General features: G+C 45.7%; 1 protein-coding gene and 1 long non-coding RNA gene across 2 annotated transcripts in view; both read left to right on the top strand.

Moving 5' to 3' along the window:
- Window positions 1-17050, top strand: part of CIMAP2 (ciliary microtubule associated protein 2) — a 690070-nt gene that overhangs the window by 501256 nt on the left and 171764 nt on the right. The gene's annotated exons all lie outside the window — the stretch shown is intronic.
- LOC138546168 (uncharacterized) lies at window positions 10555-12469 on the top strand. Its single transcript, XR_011290896.1, has 3 exons — window positions 10555-10710; window positions 10933-11072; window positions 11812-12469. It is a non-coding gene; the product is annotated as an uncharacterized lncRNA (long non-coding RNA).

Raw genomic sequence — 17050 nt, 5'->3', positions numbered from 1 at the left:
AGACCTTGCCACCCGAGGTGAGGGCTCAACACATTCTCTCTAAGCATCTCCCGGCCTTCGACCTCTGGAGGTTGCTCCGCCGCATGGCATCCTGCATTTTCCTGCTGTAGAGGCTTGCCTGAGAATGAGATCCCTCCAATGGGCTCTCAGGACACAGTGGTCTCAATTCTCGGGCGACATGTCAGACCTACTTCAGGTTCCAAACAGCGTTCTACAGGATCTCCTGTGGTGGGCCTGCGAGGACAACATTCTGAAGGGAGTACCTTTTTGGCAAACATGGCCGGAGATAACGGTAGTGACGGACGCCTCACTCACGGGGTGGGGAGCCCATAACAACGATCTGACAATCAGCAGTCGTTGGCCTCCAACAGAGTCCAAACTACACATTAATCTTTTGGAGCTGAGAGCAATCGGATTTGTGCTGAAGGCTTTTCTGCCCTCTATACGGGGAAAGAATGAGTGGCCATGTACTACCTCAACAAGAGAGGTGGTGTAGGGTCACTACAACTGCACAGCGAGGCAATGCAGCTCTGGTTCTGGGCAATACAAGTAGGAATATCTTTATCAGCAATTCACCTGGCTGGAGAGAAGAACACAGCGGCGGATGCTCAGAGCAGGCAGAGAACAGTCTACCACGAGTGGGAACTAGCTCAGGGAGTCCTTCAAGAGATCTTCACCCTTTGGGGAACTCTTCAAGTGGATCTGTTCGTGACCTGTGTCAACCGGAAGTATGAACTGTTCTGCTCCAGGGAATTTTCCCAATAGGAGCTCTAGGAGACACGTTTGTGGTGTACTGGGGGTTTCCAATCCTTTACGCATTTCCTCCAGTCGCCGTCATGTCTCACGTGATCAGGAGGTTGAGAAAGTTCAGGGAATCAATGATCCTAATTTCCCCGGATTTGGCCAGAAGAACGTGGTACTCGGACCTTCTGAATCTGCCCTCCAATACGTCTTCCACAAAGAGTGGACCTTCTCTCGCGAGGGGAGGGTTGGCTTCTCCATCCAGAGGTCAAAACAATCCGCCTTCACGCATGGTTTCTGAGAGATACAAGGATTGGGACCTCCCTGATGACATAATGGAGATTTTGCTTTTAACCAGAAGGCCAGCAACTAAGTCTTTGTACCACTACCGTTGGAAAAAATTCTACAGGTGGTGCAGGGATAAGAATGTGGATCCTTTTCTATGCAAAACACTGGAGGTGTTATCTTTTCTGCTGCATTTGGCCAATCTGGGGCACCAGATTGGAAGCATTAAAAGTTATTTAGCAGCACCTTCCATCTTCAAGCACTAGTCTGAGGAAATATCATATTTTAAAATAACATTGGTGATACAATTTCTAAAGGGACTCACTAATGTGTTCCCTCCATCTCCTTTTCGTTCTCCTGTTTGGGTCTTAATCTTGTTTTGAAATTTCTCATGTGTACACCATTTTAACCACTCCATTCATGTCCTTTAAGACTGATAACATTCAAAACCATCTTGTCAGTGGCGTTAACATCAGCCCTTAGGGTGAGTGAGTTGCAGGCACTTTCTTATTAACCACTATTTACATATTTTTATAAGGACGCCGTCCTTAATGTCAAACCTTCATTCCTACCTAAGATTATAATAGATTTTCATCTGGGACAAAAGTTAGTATTACCTACTTTTTACCCGCCACCTCCTCCTGGCAAGGAAGAGGAAAGGTTACACAGACTTGACCCGAGAAGGGCTTTGAGTTTCTTCATTTCAAGGATGTCAGTTTTGTCTAGATGGCCAACTGTTTTAGGATATGCTGGTCATAGACTGGGACAGGCTGTAATTTAAGAAACCTTGACCCAATGGATTATTTTAGCTATTACTGAATGCTATAGACTGGACGGGAAAGATCCCCCAGACGGCTTGAGAGCCCATTTCACTAGGGGCATGGCTACTTCTTCTGCTCTGCAAAGAGGAGTTCCAACAAAAAATATTTGTGAGGCAGCCACTTGGTCTACCATTCACACGTTTACAAAGCATTACTGGCTTGATTCCACCTGCAGTCAGGATAGAAGCTTTGGGAAAGCAGTCCTTCATTCGGTTCATAACAACCCTTGATTACAAAATTCTTACTAGTCCGCCAACGCTAATATTGCTTTGGGAGTCTATCATAGATGAGGAATACGTGGGAGGACACAATCCATTCGAAGAATAAGTTACTTACCCCTGGTAACGTTCTTTTGACTGGATGTTCCTCCCACGTATTCCTCATCGCCCCTTCCACCCTACCCTGCGGTAGAATTTTTATGCTATTTTTATTCTATTGCAGTTTCTGCTCCTTCTGAGTCTAGTATGGTCTAAACCACTTTAATGCTGGTAGTTCTACTGTAAGAAAAACATGAAAAAACAACTGCGTGTTCCATATATCCCTACGGTGATGTTATCCTTGAGACGAAGGCCCTCGAGGGACATTGAGTCGACCACATCGACGCACAGGGCCCTCTGCCGAATTTCTTTTCTGAAGCAGCTGAAGCTGGATATAGGAGATATCGTAGATGAAGAACATCCAGTTGAAAGAAAGTTACATTTTATTTTTATTTATTTTTTATTATTATTTACATGGGGTAAGTAACTTGTTCTTCCGAACTAGTTCCAACTTGGGCTTACTCTTCAGCTTCTTTTCCCCAAATATCAATAAGTTCCTTGCAATGTTAAATTTACCTTCTTTTGGACTTGAATTAATAATGCTGCAAACTTTTGAAAAAGTCAAGATGCCCTTCCCCATGTTCAATATATTTCTGGGCAACACGTTTCGGCGTTTCCTTTCTCCAAGTTCAACAATTCTTTACAACTCAGGGCTCCCTTCCGCAAAGTCTGTTATGCACGAGTGGTTGTTTTCCTTTTCTCACAACAGTAAACTTCCTTGTTAGCATATAGGGGTTCTCTGGTCTTGGCGCAGTTTTAGACCACATGGTCCACCCATTACAGGTTAAGAAACCAGGAACTTCCATGTCTCCTTGAGTAGTTCAATATTCAACCAAACAAGTAGTTTCTCAAATGCCACTCCACAACTTTAACATATCAGTGGTTTCTCAAACTTTAACTTTGTACTCACAGTCTTTAATTCGCCGTAGCTTTCTATTTGCTTTCAATTCATTGTTCAATATTTTAACAGGTTTGTTCTTTCTTTCACTTCAGTTCAATAGGTGCAGTTGTTGCTTATTTCATTCAGTTCAATATTCAATATATGCAAATTAGCTGATTTCATTTAATTCAGTGTTCAATAAATGTATCTTTGCTTAGTTCATTCAATTCATTATTCCAAAATTGCTGCTTTGCTTGTTTCATTCTGTTCGGTATTTAATAAATGCAAGTTTGCTTGTTTCTTTCAATTCAGTCGTTGCTTGTTTAATTCAATTCAGTATTTAATAAATGCAACTTTGCTTCTTTCATTCAATTTGGTATTCAATGAACACAACTTTGCTTCTTCCATTCAGTTCGGTATTCAATAAAGATAACTTTACTTGTTTCCATTCAAATTGGTATTCAAAGGAAGCAACCCTACTTATTTCATTCACTTCAATATTCAATAAAGACAACTTTGCTTATTTAAATGGACCGCTACTTCATTTACGAGTCCTTTGTTTCTCCCAGGTGTTTCAAGTGTCCCAGACACTTACTCAGACTCTGCAGCTCCTCATAATGGCTTCTCCCCCTTAGCGGGAAAGCCTGGTCGCCAGGCGCTTCGATCAACCCATTCCAGCTCTCATGCGCAGCTCTGCCTCTGCACCTCGGCAGCGCCGGCTGCCCACCTTTTTCTCCGTGGGATATCCGTCCTGCACCGTCACACCAGCAGGACTCCCAGGATCTTGTTTAGCATTTCAGCGTCTTGGCTTCTCTCACTCCTGCACGGCTCCTTCTTCACTGTCTTCCTCTTTTCCTGCTTCTCCCTAATGTGGCAGCATTCCACCTCTTAGTCACTTGTGGTCCGGTAATGGGCTGCAGGTGTTTTTCATTAAATGCTATGTGGCTCTCCTTACAAAGACATGCCTGACCTTCCAGCATCTTCCTCATCCCAGTACCAAAGTGGTGAGAAGTAAGTGGTGTCTACTACTCTCAGTTTAATCTTTCTTGTCTCAGTACCACAGTGGGGAAAGTATGTACTGTTCATAACTCTGTTGTTGCTACCTCTTCTCAGTACTGTTAGGTACCCCAAGAGGGCAATTAAGGGGAACAGTCTTATAATTACCTAAAAAGGTCGGAGTATTAGGCTGGTTGTCACTAGAATAAGAGGGATACTGTGCTTTGTCCCAAGATACCTCATTCACAATATGTCTCCCCCTTTGTCTACCATCTCTGGGATGATATCTCCTGCCCATCTCAGAGACAACAGAACATGGTGAACAAAATCCTATAACCACTTCTGGGATAGGGGTTTCCTTCTGAAAGGAAGATGTGGAATACTGTGTCTTACCTAATGGCATCCTATCTCCAATTCCCATAGACCCTCTATCCAGGTGGTCCTCCCTTGCTTGACCACCCCCAGGTACAGGCTTCAAAAGAGATGGCCTTTTCCTGGCCACCTGCATAGAGGATCCAAGAGGGGGGGGGGGGTAGATGTGGGTACACCCTTAGGTTTCTCACAATACTCAATATCCACTCAGACAAACCTTAGTGATGGGGGCTAACAACGTTGTATAAGATACACTATAAACATCTATTACATTAATATGAGGATGAATATGTTGCTGAAATGGATGCTAGATTGTTTCTTTGATAATTGATCACAGGAAATGACACACACACCGCTCCCAAACAGTATACCGCTCCCTCCACACACCCACTGCCCCACAATATATATGTATATAATCCTGCCATTATTATTATTGTGTGTATGTACTTGTATATTTCATTGTTGTTGTAACTAAGCTTCGCAAATTCATGCAACTGCTGCGCTCTGTTACCCTAGGGTATTCTGGCGCATTATACATAATAAAAAAAACAAACAAACACTGACCACACCCACACACGCTGTTCTACCTCTCTCCATCCCTCCCTTGTCCTCTCTCTCACATTTCCACCCCACACTGGCACACAAAGCCACCACAGACAATGCCACCCCCACCCCCCACAAACTGTGTAGTGAGGTGCACAGGGCACCCTGGGTCGATGGGTAGATTTGGGGGCTGCTATGCAGATATAAAGAAACATGCAAAGACATACAACAGGAGGGCAAACAAGAAGGAAGAACAGACAATGTAACTAAGAACAATGGAACAGGAAGAAAAGGTAGACTGCAATGGTGAACAAGAAGGGATGGGAACCATGCACTGTATAAACAATGAGTGACTGCCCACAGATATAAGGGAAGCTCAATGCATCTGTGCAGGTTACTCTAATAGATACCATCTTGCAAGCCCATGGGAAAAAGGCAGCAAGAGCCTTCTGTGCCTGGACCTTAAGGCACAAACAATGAGTGTACTTACACAAGACAAGCGTATGTGTGTCCAGTCCGCACATACAGTGGATGCCTTCTGTGGGAACATCAAGCAACACACTGGGGCTCATCACGAGTCTTGCAGTAATACAACAGTAATTCTGCCCCGGCAGTCATGTTATGTTATAGAAAAGTGTAAAGCGCACAGTCACCCTAGGGCATCATGGTGCTGGAGAGGAAGGTATAAAATCCACAAACCCATCCTACTGCTGTCATCTAGAACAAATCTGTTTTCAACGCCTTTCTAAACGCCAAATGATTTAGCAGATTTTTCACTGCCAATGGAAGGTCATTCCATAATTCAGCAGCGGCTACCCAGAAGGCCCGACCACCAATACACGAACGGCAGAAAGATGGCGCACATAGCTGGCCTGCCGAAGCAGATCGCAATGACCGATTTTGGGAGATAACGGGTAAATTTAGTCCGCAGGTACTCCGCCCGGTTATGCAATACCCGATGGACAATGCACAGCGCCTTCAAATCAATACGCTGGGTCACAGGCATCCAGTGCAAAGCACGCAATACTGGCGAGATCTGAGCCCCATAGGGGGAGCCCGTTGCCACCTGAGCGGCCAGATTTTGCAGGCACTGCAGCCGTTGGACTATGCCCTTAGGCTGAACCAGGTAAAGTGCGTTGCAATAGTCCAAACGACGCAACACCATGGCCGCTACCACCGGTGGCCGCTGATTGGCCAGTTTCATGGGAAGCACCTTTCTCAGTATTTTAAGGTGAAAATGGCTGGTTTGACATACTGCTGATACCTGAGCATCTATAGAGAGGGTGGCGGAGATAACCACTCCTAGATTCTTCACATTAACAACCCAGACTGAAGGATCTGGAGGGGATCCTACCACCAACAGCTCCGTCTTGTCTCCATTAAACTTCTGCCAGTTGTGGTTCATCCAATCCCCCACGGCAGTCAGGCAGTGAAACAAGCATGAGGAAAATCCATCTTAAACAGTTCTTTCAGGATAAGGAGCTGGAAATAGATTAAACTGATACGGGGCTACATAACAAGTCAATTTTATGTGTACCAGTTAGCGAGAGAACAGCAGAGGCATTAGTATTCGAGAGAAGAGTACTACATGACCTAAAGAAATTAGTCTCATAGTACTAATCAGTCTGTTTTTCACAACACAAGTAAGTGTGAGAAAACAGCAATTAAAGGCCTTTTTGACAACAAATCTATTGTCATTTGCAAAGCCGACAAAGGTGGCGCAATAGTCCTACAGGATCGTGAGGCTTACATCCTCTAATGTAATAGACAACTTTTAGACCTTAATTGCTATATACCTCCCGATACAGACCCTACGACATCATTACAACAACGGATTAATGTCAAAGTTAATAAAGCTAAAGAACGCGGCTGGATTTTGACCAAAGAAGCAGACTGTCAGGTTCTGGTTCCAGTTCCCCCTTCTCCTCACCTGGATACTCCGACGTACTTTCCTTAAGTGCTGTTTCAGGCTTCTTCTTGTCCTTCTTTCTTTCTTTGGGCGGACCTTCCTTTAGTTTCCGTCCTTTTCTTTCGTGTAAATAAGGTCTGGCCCCTCCAGAGGCCACCGTGACAGAGATGAGAACCTGCTCAAAGGGACCTCCAGGAGGGCCAGCCTCGCCCCAGGGAAAAAGCCGGAAGGCAGAAAAAACCCTGGTTCTGGTGCTTTGCAGATGTGGAGAAAGTTGAGTTTCCAAAGACCAAAGTACTGAGATGATTGTTAACCAACGGGATGAGAAGGGCAAAAATACAGAGAGATAGCACTAGAGCCAACGAGGGAATAGCTATGGAAACTGAAAACCTATACTGATGGAATCATAAACAGAAAATAAGTGAGAACGGACAGGCGCCGTGAGCATATGCTGAGAATCACAATGAAAGTACACAAACACAAGTAAATTTGTATGTAAGAAGAAATCGGCTAAGCAGAATAGGCAAGCTCAGCGAATGTACAGAGCAGAAAGGGGAGTCGCGAGAGCAGCTCGCGTGTAGAACGAAGAAAGGGAGCAGTGAGGAACGGCAGGCGCCATGAAGGTAGGAAGGAGAAATTAAGTCGCGAAAGCAGTTCGCGTGCAGAACGAAGAAAGCAAGCAGGGAGGAACGGCAAGCGCCGTGAAGGTAGGAAGGAGAAATGAAGTCGCGAGAGCAGTTTGCGTGCAGAATCGAAGAAAGCAAGCAGTGCGGAATGGCAGGCGCCGTGAAGGTAGGAAGGAGAAATGAAGTCGCGAGAGCAGTTCGCGTGCAGAATCGAAGAAAGCAAGCAGTGCGGAATGGCAGGCGCCGTGAAGGTAGGAAGGAGAAATGAAGTCGCGAACGCAGTTCGCGTGAAGAACTATGAGAGAAAGCAATGCAGAACGGCAAGCGCCGTCAATAGAGATACGGAGTCGAAGCTAGCGGAAAGAGGAAAACAAACAGGCAAACTGAAGTAAAGTAGCAGGGAAAATACAGCGAGTATCCGTAGAGTTAGAAAGGACTGATAGCAACGGATACTGTAGATTGACAGAAAAGAAATCACGGGAGTAGGATTCAGAAAAGCGGAGCGCAGTAACAAGAGGTAAACAGATACAACGCACTGGCTGGAGGGGCGGAGCCGGAAGATATAGTGCGTGCTGCCATATTGAATGAGGAGTAGAACGTTACTCTGAAAAGGTCACTCCCTCCAACCTTTCCAAAGTCTCCACCTGCCGATCCTGACACAGACTTCTTATGTGCCCCCAAACCTCAAATTCCACAGTTCTACACTCTCCCAAAGATCCACAAGAGTTTGGAACTCCCGCCAGGTAGACCTATTGTGTCCGGGGTGAATTCGGTGTTAGAACCGCTGTCTCGATTCACAGATGTTTTCCTTCAGCCGTTAGGGCGCAAAATGAAATCTTATGTGCAGGACACAATCCAGATGATTAATGAAGTTGAAGGTTTAACATTCAATTCAAAAACTGAATTATTGGTAGGATTGGATGTTGTTGCCTTCTATACAAGTATACCGCAAAGAGCCTCTCTAGACATGCTCGAAGAGCGTCTCCTTCTTGAACATCCCGACTCTTCAACTCCCATGTCCTTTGTACTCTGGTGCGCTGAAATGGCGCTCACAGAGAGTTACTTCCATTTAAATGGAGAGTACTATAAACAAATACAGGGGACTGCAATGGGCGCCACCCTAGCGCCAAGTGTGGCTAATCTTTACATGGAACAATTTGAAGTTAACAAAATCCAGTCGGTCAACAATCCATTCAAATCAAACATCTGTATATGGAAACGGTATATTGACGACATTTTCGTCATATGGTCTGGCAACACACAAGAACTTAACCAATTCTTTGAATGGCTGAACCAACAAGATCGCTTCCTCAAGTTAACATTTAGCCAGAGTAACTGTGAATTGAACTTTTTAGACATTACAATCATGTCTAATACCACCGATAGTACACTCAGTGTGAAGCCTTTTCACAAAAGCACCAACAGGAACTCTATTACATTATGAGAGTTTTCATCCTAGACACGTTTGCGACAACCTGCCTTTGGGCCAGTTTCTGCGCTTGAAACGCAATAGCACGACGACACATGATTTTAAGAAGGAGGCTGAAGCGTTGAGCACCAGACTGCTTGAGAGGGGTTACCCTAAAAAACGTACACTCGCTGCTAAAAAGCGTGCTCGTAACAAAAATAGGCAGGCCCTTTTAGAGTATTCCAATCGCCCCAAAAGGGAAGGCGATGATAAACTTGTATTTGTCAACACTTATAGTCACATCTCTAATAAAATCAAGACTATGATGTTGAAAAATTGGAATATCCTACAACAACGTCCTAAACCGCTTACAAAACCGATTGTTGCTTTCAAAAGGAGCCGCAACTTGAAGGAACTCATTTCTAGGAATGACGTGAGTTTGAGACTCAGTAGACAGAGTACTTTGCCCGAAAGATGGAGTATCCCAAAATTGACAGGCCACTCTGCCTGTGGGCATTGCTTGTGCTGTAATTCCACCTCTAGAAGCACAGAATTGAATCTGGGGCTTCAAACAATGTGGCGACAAAATCAGTTCAGTAATTGTAACTCCAACATGTTGATCTATGCGATCTGGTGCCCTTGTGACTGAATATATATCGTGAAAACTGAACGCAGGATTAAAATAAGGATTGGGGAGCATAAGAGTTGTATTCGTAATAGGACTCTGAATGCACCACAAGTTGAACATTGGATCGAACGTGAACAAAAAGTGGAAGATCTACGCTGGAGCGTGATTTTGAGAATCAATCCCACTGGCGACAGTAACCGTGATAAGATCAGGCTACTTCAGAAGGAACAACATCTGATTTTTCTGACTCGTAGCGCCGAGATTGGGCTGAACGACAAAATTGACTGGAGCGTATAACTACTTGATTTAAATCATGCTTCTATCCGGCCCGTTTTAATGAGTTATGACCCATTGTACCATTGTAGAGTCTTTCAGCAATTTTGTGGTTAGACTTATGGCAGGACGTTTTTGGCACGGTCCTGTCTGTACTTGTGTTGCGCTTAGTCAGTACATTTTTCTGACGTATTTCCAATGAATCTATAGTGATTCCCTTTATGTCCTATCCCTTCCTTGTAATTAGTAAAGCTATGTTTAGCACGCTTCTGCTTGCGTTATCTCAGTGCCGAGTTGCAATTTTATATTAAACAACCGGATGTGCTTTTTCAATTGAATTTATAGTGCTTTCCTGTATTCTTGATTCCACTCTTGCCTATAAGAGTTCAATTTATTTGAGCACTCGACCGTGGTGGGCTTCTTCTCTGTCCTTTCCACCCCGCCCTGTGATACATTTCGCAGCAGTAGCATTCGTGCCACCCGCCGTTTTTGCGATAAGTGGCTTCTTTCTTGGAGGGGTGTTAGAGTAGCACAACTAATTAACCATTTAACATAGATTTGCAACGGTAGAGTTGACATCTGAGACAAGCCCCCTTCAGTGTGTGGGCACTTACTAGATTACTAATTAAAATATCCCGAGTGGAAGTCACTGACTGTGGACTTCCACTACCATACTTCCAAGCGGCTTGGGACACACCTGCAGCCTATTAGCGTACTGTGGACACTCTGTAGGCACGCCGGGACACAGCTGCGAGTTATCTCGGCAAGAATCTGTATAAGTACAGCCGCCGCCCAGCACACATTAGGATTGCCTGCTTAATTCTGGTTCCCAGTGCGTTTGTTGCTATAGCACGACCACACAGAGGGACTATTGTGAACCCTCTGTTGAAGCTCCACCTTGAATATACGAGGTAAGCTTGGTTTTCCCTCGTGCTCCCCACCTCCCCTTTCTCTCCCCCCCCCTTTTCCGTCTGATCCCTGTGGTTTGGGACAGAACAGTGTGGAGGGAGCACTGCGCTTTCATGCACAGTTAGATTAAGGGTAGAATCGTAGGCTATGAGGAGTGCCCTCCTGGTGACACGTTGTTGTGGGAATGAGTGCTGCATATAATTATGTTTCCTCATTTCTACTAGGTTCATCGCACTGAACGCGATCGCAAGCAGCGCCTTGATGTGTCCACCAGTTGATGAGAGTTGACTGCCGAATTGTTTCGTTCCTCTCCTCGTCCTTCCCTCTTTTTGGAAATCGTGGTTGGACCGAGTACTAGGCTTAGGTACAAGACCCCATTGATATGGAATGAAAGTCTCTAGGCGTTTAATGCACATGTTATGGCTGTGCGACATTACATGTTAAATCATTATGGTTTTTTCTTTTTGCCTTTGTTTGTCCTTCCAGCACTACGGCTTGGTTTGTGCTTGACAACGCCCAAGCAACTTATATATGCTTGAAACGGCTCCATTACTAGTAATTGGTATTGGGGAAGGTACGAACACGTGAACTAATTAAATAAGCTGTACATCCAAACAGGCGCTATTTGAACTTCCGTGTTAATTTCACTCCGCATGGCAGTATGTGGTTATGCCTGTGCTTCCAGGTTTTGTTAAGCAATATGGATACTCCCCAAAGAATATCTTGCATAGTTGTCAAGTGCGTGCCCCAGATTGTGTGACCTAAGGCCTGCTATGTGGTCTATAGCCTGGTGTTAAGCAGGGGATGTAGAAGGCATAGGGTGGTCATTAATTCCAGTAATAGCACTATTGAGCAATTGCCTATTTAAAACTTTGGGCATTTCCCCAGTTCTTTCCTTTTATCATTTTTTAAATATTTTTCTTACAGATTTTTGGCTAATTAATTCGACCGGTGTTCTGGCATGGAGTTCTTAATGCATTATGGGGATTGGAGACACTAGACACATGCAAATGTGTACTCCACAGAATTGTTATTCAACAGTCTGGTGTGTTTAAGGTATTAGTGACTTTTACCCACACCCTTTCTTTCTTTATTGCTCTCAGGTGGACAGCATCTCTCTTTGGCAGGATCAGAATTCGAGGTGATGATGAAGATAGCAATTTCGATGCATTGATCATCTCCCTTTATTGTGTAACCACAGCAACACACTAGTAGTGCCCTATCGTGGTGGGCTGTGGCAGCGACCACAAGCCTCTGCTAATTTTTTTAAAAATAACAGCGCTTTTAGTCTTTGTTTTTTTAGCCTTCAAGGCTACACAAACAATCATCGTTTTGTGAACTGTGTTTATGTTTTGGAATATGAGCCTATGATGAATTTCCCGTTACTGTGTGTGATTGGTTGTAAGAGGAATGAAACATGTTGGGTTGATTGGGTATGATACAGTGTGAGTACTTTGGTGTATTTGAGTTTAGAGCACATTGTGGGTGATTGAGTTGACCCCTTTGAGTGTTTCTTCTGATTAGTATTATAAATACGTTTTTTTTTTTAATAGTGATTGCCTCTCTATTCTATTTGGGACATTACTGATTATAGTCCCAAGCATCGCCACTGTTCCTTGTATAGCATTCTGTTGAGTTTGTTTTTTGCACTTTTCACAATTGTATTGTATTGTGTTGTTAAACATGAATTGTTCTATTGAAGGATTTCTCCTTTTTTAACCATTGTCAATTAAATTTAATAAAATATATATGTTTTGATAATTGCTTGCCTTGAATATACATTGTATAGTATCAATTTGTTTTTTTGTTTTCTCACCTTGATTGGTGAGTTACATGCTGGCTCTTTTTCTCCCTTGAAGAGTAGACCCAGCCAAAGTTAGATGCCCTACCTCGTGAGTACACTGCCCATTTAGCTTTTTGTATAAATTGTAAAGGGTGTCCCTTAGTTTGGAGGCTTGCTTGGTGGAGCAGTATAAGTATTCCATCCTCCTACATCTCTTAGTGTTATGTCGTGCAACAAGCATGACATCTCGGCCTTATCAAGATCTAAAAGGATCAGGATCTGAGTGTCGTCAGCATAAACGCCAGATGCCGAGGGAGTTGATGTGACACACTAATGGGCAAATATAGATGTTAAAAAGAATGGGATGCAAGGCGGAGCCCTGTGGCACCCCACAGCTAAGGAGGCAGGGACCAGAAAAGAAAGGAGGAAGAGAGAGGATTTGGGTCTGTCTGCCAGGAATGAGGAAAGCCAGGCTAGCACATGACCAGAAATTCCAGCCTGGGACAGGCGGCTGAGCAGGGTAGGATGGTCTACGGTATCAAACACCGCCAAAAGGTTGTGCAAAATCAGGGCTCCAACACTCACCCCCCCTGCATCAACCAGCCTGGCCATGTCGTCCTGGACCGGGACCAAAATCCTTTGTGTATCCTGGATGGGCCTAAAGCCTGACTGAGCGGGGTCGAAAAATTTGGAGGACTCCACGAAGGAAGACAAAAACGGAGAAACCAAAGACTCCAGAAGCTTCACGAGAAAAGGCAAGAGAGAAATAGGAGGGAAATTAGAAAGAAGTGAAGGATCAAGTAATGGCTTTTTAAAAGGGGAATCACAGTAGCAACCTTAAGCTCCGGTGGGATACAACCAGATTGGCAGGAGGCATTAATAGCCATCGTGATCGCCCTCAATAACTCAGGAGAGATTTCCTCCATAACTGCCAGTGGGACCACATCCGAAGGGGCACCTGACTTAATTTGCTGAATAGCTGTAACTATCATCGACTCAGTGAAGAGAAGGAAGGAAGACCAACCCCTCGATATACTTGAGTCGCTGGAACCCAGATATTCCATCTCAAGAGGCACACCCATAGCGGCTGCTGAAATACTGGCTCAAATTGTCTCAATTTTGGTGGTAAAAAACTGTGACAGCAAGTCACAAAGTTCCTGAGAGGGACTCACTGACGGCACAATTTTAGCCGATGATGACAATGATTTCACCATTGCAAACAGAGCTTTAGGCCGGCACAGAGATGACTCAATTTTCTGTACCAAATAGGATTTCGTTACGGCCGTAATAGCCAGAGAGTAAGCTGCAGAGTAAGCTTTGTACTGTACTCTAGGCTAGAATCATATGCTATCCATCACTTCTGCTCAGCCTGTCGTTTGAGTCGGGCAGATTTCAACTGTTCGGAGAATCACGGTTCCGACTGTAGCCTCTGAGGTTGGATGTGCCGTAGAGAGGCCAATTCATCAACTGCTTCCTGCAGTGCATGGGAAAACACTGATGGGGCAGTTACAGGGTCATCCATACATTTAGCTCTAACAGACGAGACAAAACCGTAAAAATCGGCCGAGCGCCAACAATGCTGCCACACTCTAGCAGGGCAGTCTTAGGCTGTACCCGCACTACTTTAAGCAAGCAGGTCCCCAAGTAGTGATCTGACCATAATACAGGCTCAACCGATTGAAAGGTTAATAATGTTTCATTCGCCAATACCAAGTCAAGCGTGTGAGTGGGTCCTAAAACCGATTGCTGAAGGCCACGTCGACCATACTATCAAAAAATAAATCGAGCACTAGGGCCCGAGGGCAGTTACATGTCACGTTAAAATCGGCCAGCACAACACGATGAGCAAATTTAGTTTGAAGCTCAGCAAGCAGGTCTAATAGAGGTTCAAGAAAACCTACATAAGATCCCGGAGGGTGATAGATGACCAGAAAATGGCAGGTAAATTGAGGGGAGATGACACATCTCAATAATAAACCTTCCATAGCTAAAGGGTGAGGACAGATTAACTGTGTAGCTACAAGATTTGATTTAAAAATCACTGCTATCCCACCTCCCAACTGGGGTGAGAGCTGGTCAAGATGGATGATTTTACAGTCTGTTGGGATGGCCTGAACCAGAGCAGGAGCAGGACCCTCCTGTAGCCAGGTCTCAGTCAAAGAGAGTAAAGCAGGACATCGATCAGACAGGAGATAATAAATGGCAGGCAAAGTGCGGGTGTTGAACAGCAACAACGATAAATCTGACGTGCTCTGAGCCTACTGAATCAGCTGAGGAAAGCTAGATGGCATGCTAGGGGCAGGGCCATCTTTCCAGCCACAAGGAAACAGAGTATCGGGAGGCACTAGGATCAGTAATTCTCTCCTGGAAATGTATAAGGCTCCACCCTCCACCCTGCACGTCCATCGCACGGATGGGCACAGACGAGCTTGCCTTGAGCACTCCTACGGCACGCTGACCGCGTGCCCGCTGCTCCCATCCGCTGCATGTGCGATTGATCCAGCACATATGATGCTGTGGGAAAATGAACGGGAGGCGGAAAACTCGAGACAGAGAGAGGATAGACCGCAACAGCGGCGTCATACAGCAATAAATCAATCCAAGCAACAATGTAGAAACAAATTATAAAATCTGCAGTATACAATAATAAAAGCACCCGAGGGATGCAAGATGCACGAAATACACTTTTAAAAGTTAATTAAGTAGAAGCAGCGCCAAGGTGCTTTTATATGTCACTCCTCCCAAAAGGAAAGCCTCACCTCGCTATTACTGTTACCGCCGAGCTGACAGGTGGAATTACCGCTGTATCATCACTTCATTGGTGTACGCACCCTCCTGGTGGTAACAGTAATACCGTTGCGGCGATATTCTCACCAACAGTGGTCATTGGGCAGTAATACAATGGTATTACCGTTACAGACGCCACATCCAGTGGTAATACCACTGGTGGTATTACCACCAGGCAGGAATAACGTCACTGCCAGAATGGGAAGCATGGCGGTGGCCAGCTTTAAAAACTCAATCCACTCTGAATCTGCCATTTCCTGCTGCCATCTTGACAGCAAACATCCAGATTCAACATGTCTCAGGAAAAAGAAAAAGGCACACCTCCCAGACCTAAGGCTAAGGAAGCCCAAATTCACATAATCAAAGCTAAACACCCTGGCAGATTAGGTTGTAATGCACGCCGTGGAGCTGCTGGGTAGCAGTCAGAGGACGGCGGAGGGCACTGTTGCACGCGATTTAGAGGACTGCTGCAAGCACCGAAATGATTTAAAGTCCAGGGTTCAGAGCCTCATTGCATGCCGCAGGAGGGAGAGTGCTGCCACAGGAGGTGGCACTGTGCAACACCCCACCCTCATGCCGTGGGAGGCTAAGGCCAGCTCCATCTTCCACATGGAGGGCATAGAGGGTTTCGGTAGCTCTGAGGCCAGAGCAGGAAGCCTTGGCGATTGCGGTAAGTCTATCAGACCCCACATACATGCGCCCCCTAGTTTAGATGAGCACAATGGGCAAACACATGGCAATCACAGAAAATGCACAGTGAGTACACCCATGTGCCAAAGAGGCGGGGAAATGTAAAAATACACACGTACGGTTGGTGAAATGGGCATGCCATATTTGACCATGTTGGTAAGTGAAGACCCACCACACCCACAGCAACAACCCGGGTTGGCAGGCTTACAGGCAGCATGCACATGCATACACCTTGTACACCCTCAGCAGGCACTACCTCCACCCAGTAGTAGCAGCACTCATTGACCCAATACAACCCATGCCAATCTTACTAAATGTGCGTGTGTAGAACACACCGAATTTTGTATGTGTCTTGCAAGCCTGATGATTTTTCTGCAAGATGACTGACAGCATGTCATTGTAGTCCCAAAAGGTACAGAGACAGTCCACGGACAGTGAGGAGGCTGGACCCTCCACCGCTGCCGCACCACCCACCTCCCCACCCCTGCACAGGCCAGATCCATTGGCAGCAGGAGCAAGTGGCGGAGCAAGTCAGCAAGGCCACCACCACATACCACTGCAGTGGAATCTCCAGCAGGACTGGAGGACATCACCATCCCCACGTCGGTGCACAGTGGCCCCTCCACTGGCCAGCACGTGGCATGGCTGCCACTACCAGGCCACCGCAAGCACCTGTGGCAGATCACACTGCCGTTATCCCTGCTCTGGATGCAACATGTCAGGGTACTAGCACACCCACCTCTCCATCACGGGCAGTGCAGCACCAGACCATCATGGCATGGGCAACGGCCATACTACCAACGAGGAGAAGGGGGATGAGGAAGAGCAGGACATGGGCTTCCACTCCCCATGCTTCAGCCAAACCCTCCACACAGCCCACCGCCCATGCGCAATATGTCAGCTGTATAGGCGAGGCTAGATGTCGTTGAGCAGCAGCAGGCATCCATTGAGACACTGGCAGGCCAGCAGGTCCAACACATTCAGGCCATGCGGGAATGCCTGCAGGGATGTAGCCGCTGGATAGCCAGTTTTCTCGGCCAGGCCACCGCTGCCATGACCACAGCTGGTCAGAGAGTGCAGGA

The sequence above is a fragment of the Ambystoma mexicanum genome, chromosome 1q, assembly GCF_040938575.1.
Source record: "Ambystoma mexicanum isolate Mex_15411 chromosome 1q, UKY_AmexF1_1, whole genome shotgun sequence".
Classification (NCBI taxonomy): Eukaryota; Metazoa; Chordata; class Amphibia; order Caudata; family Ambystomatidae; genus Ambystoma; species Ambystoma mexicanum.
This window is presented reverse-complemented; position numbering and strand designations above follow the sequence as displayed.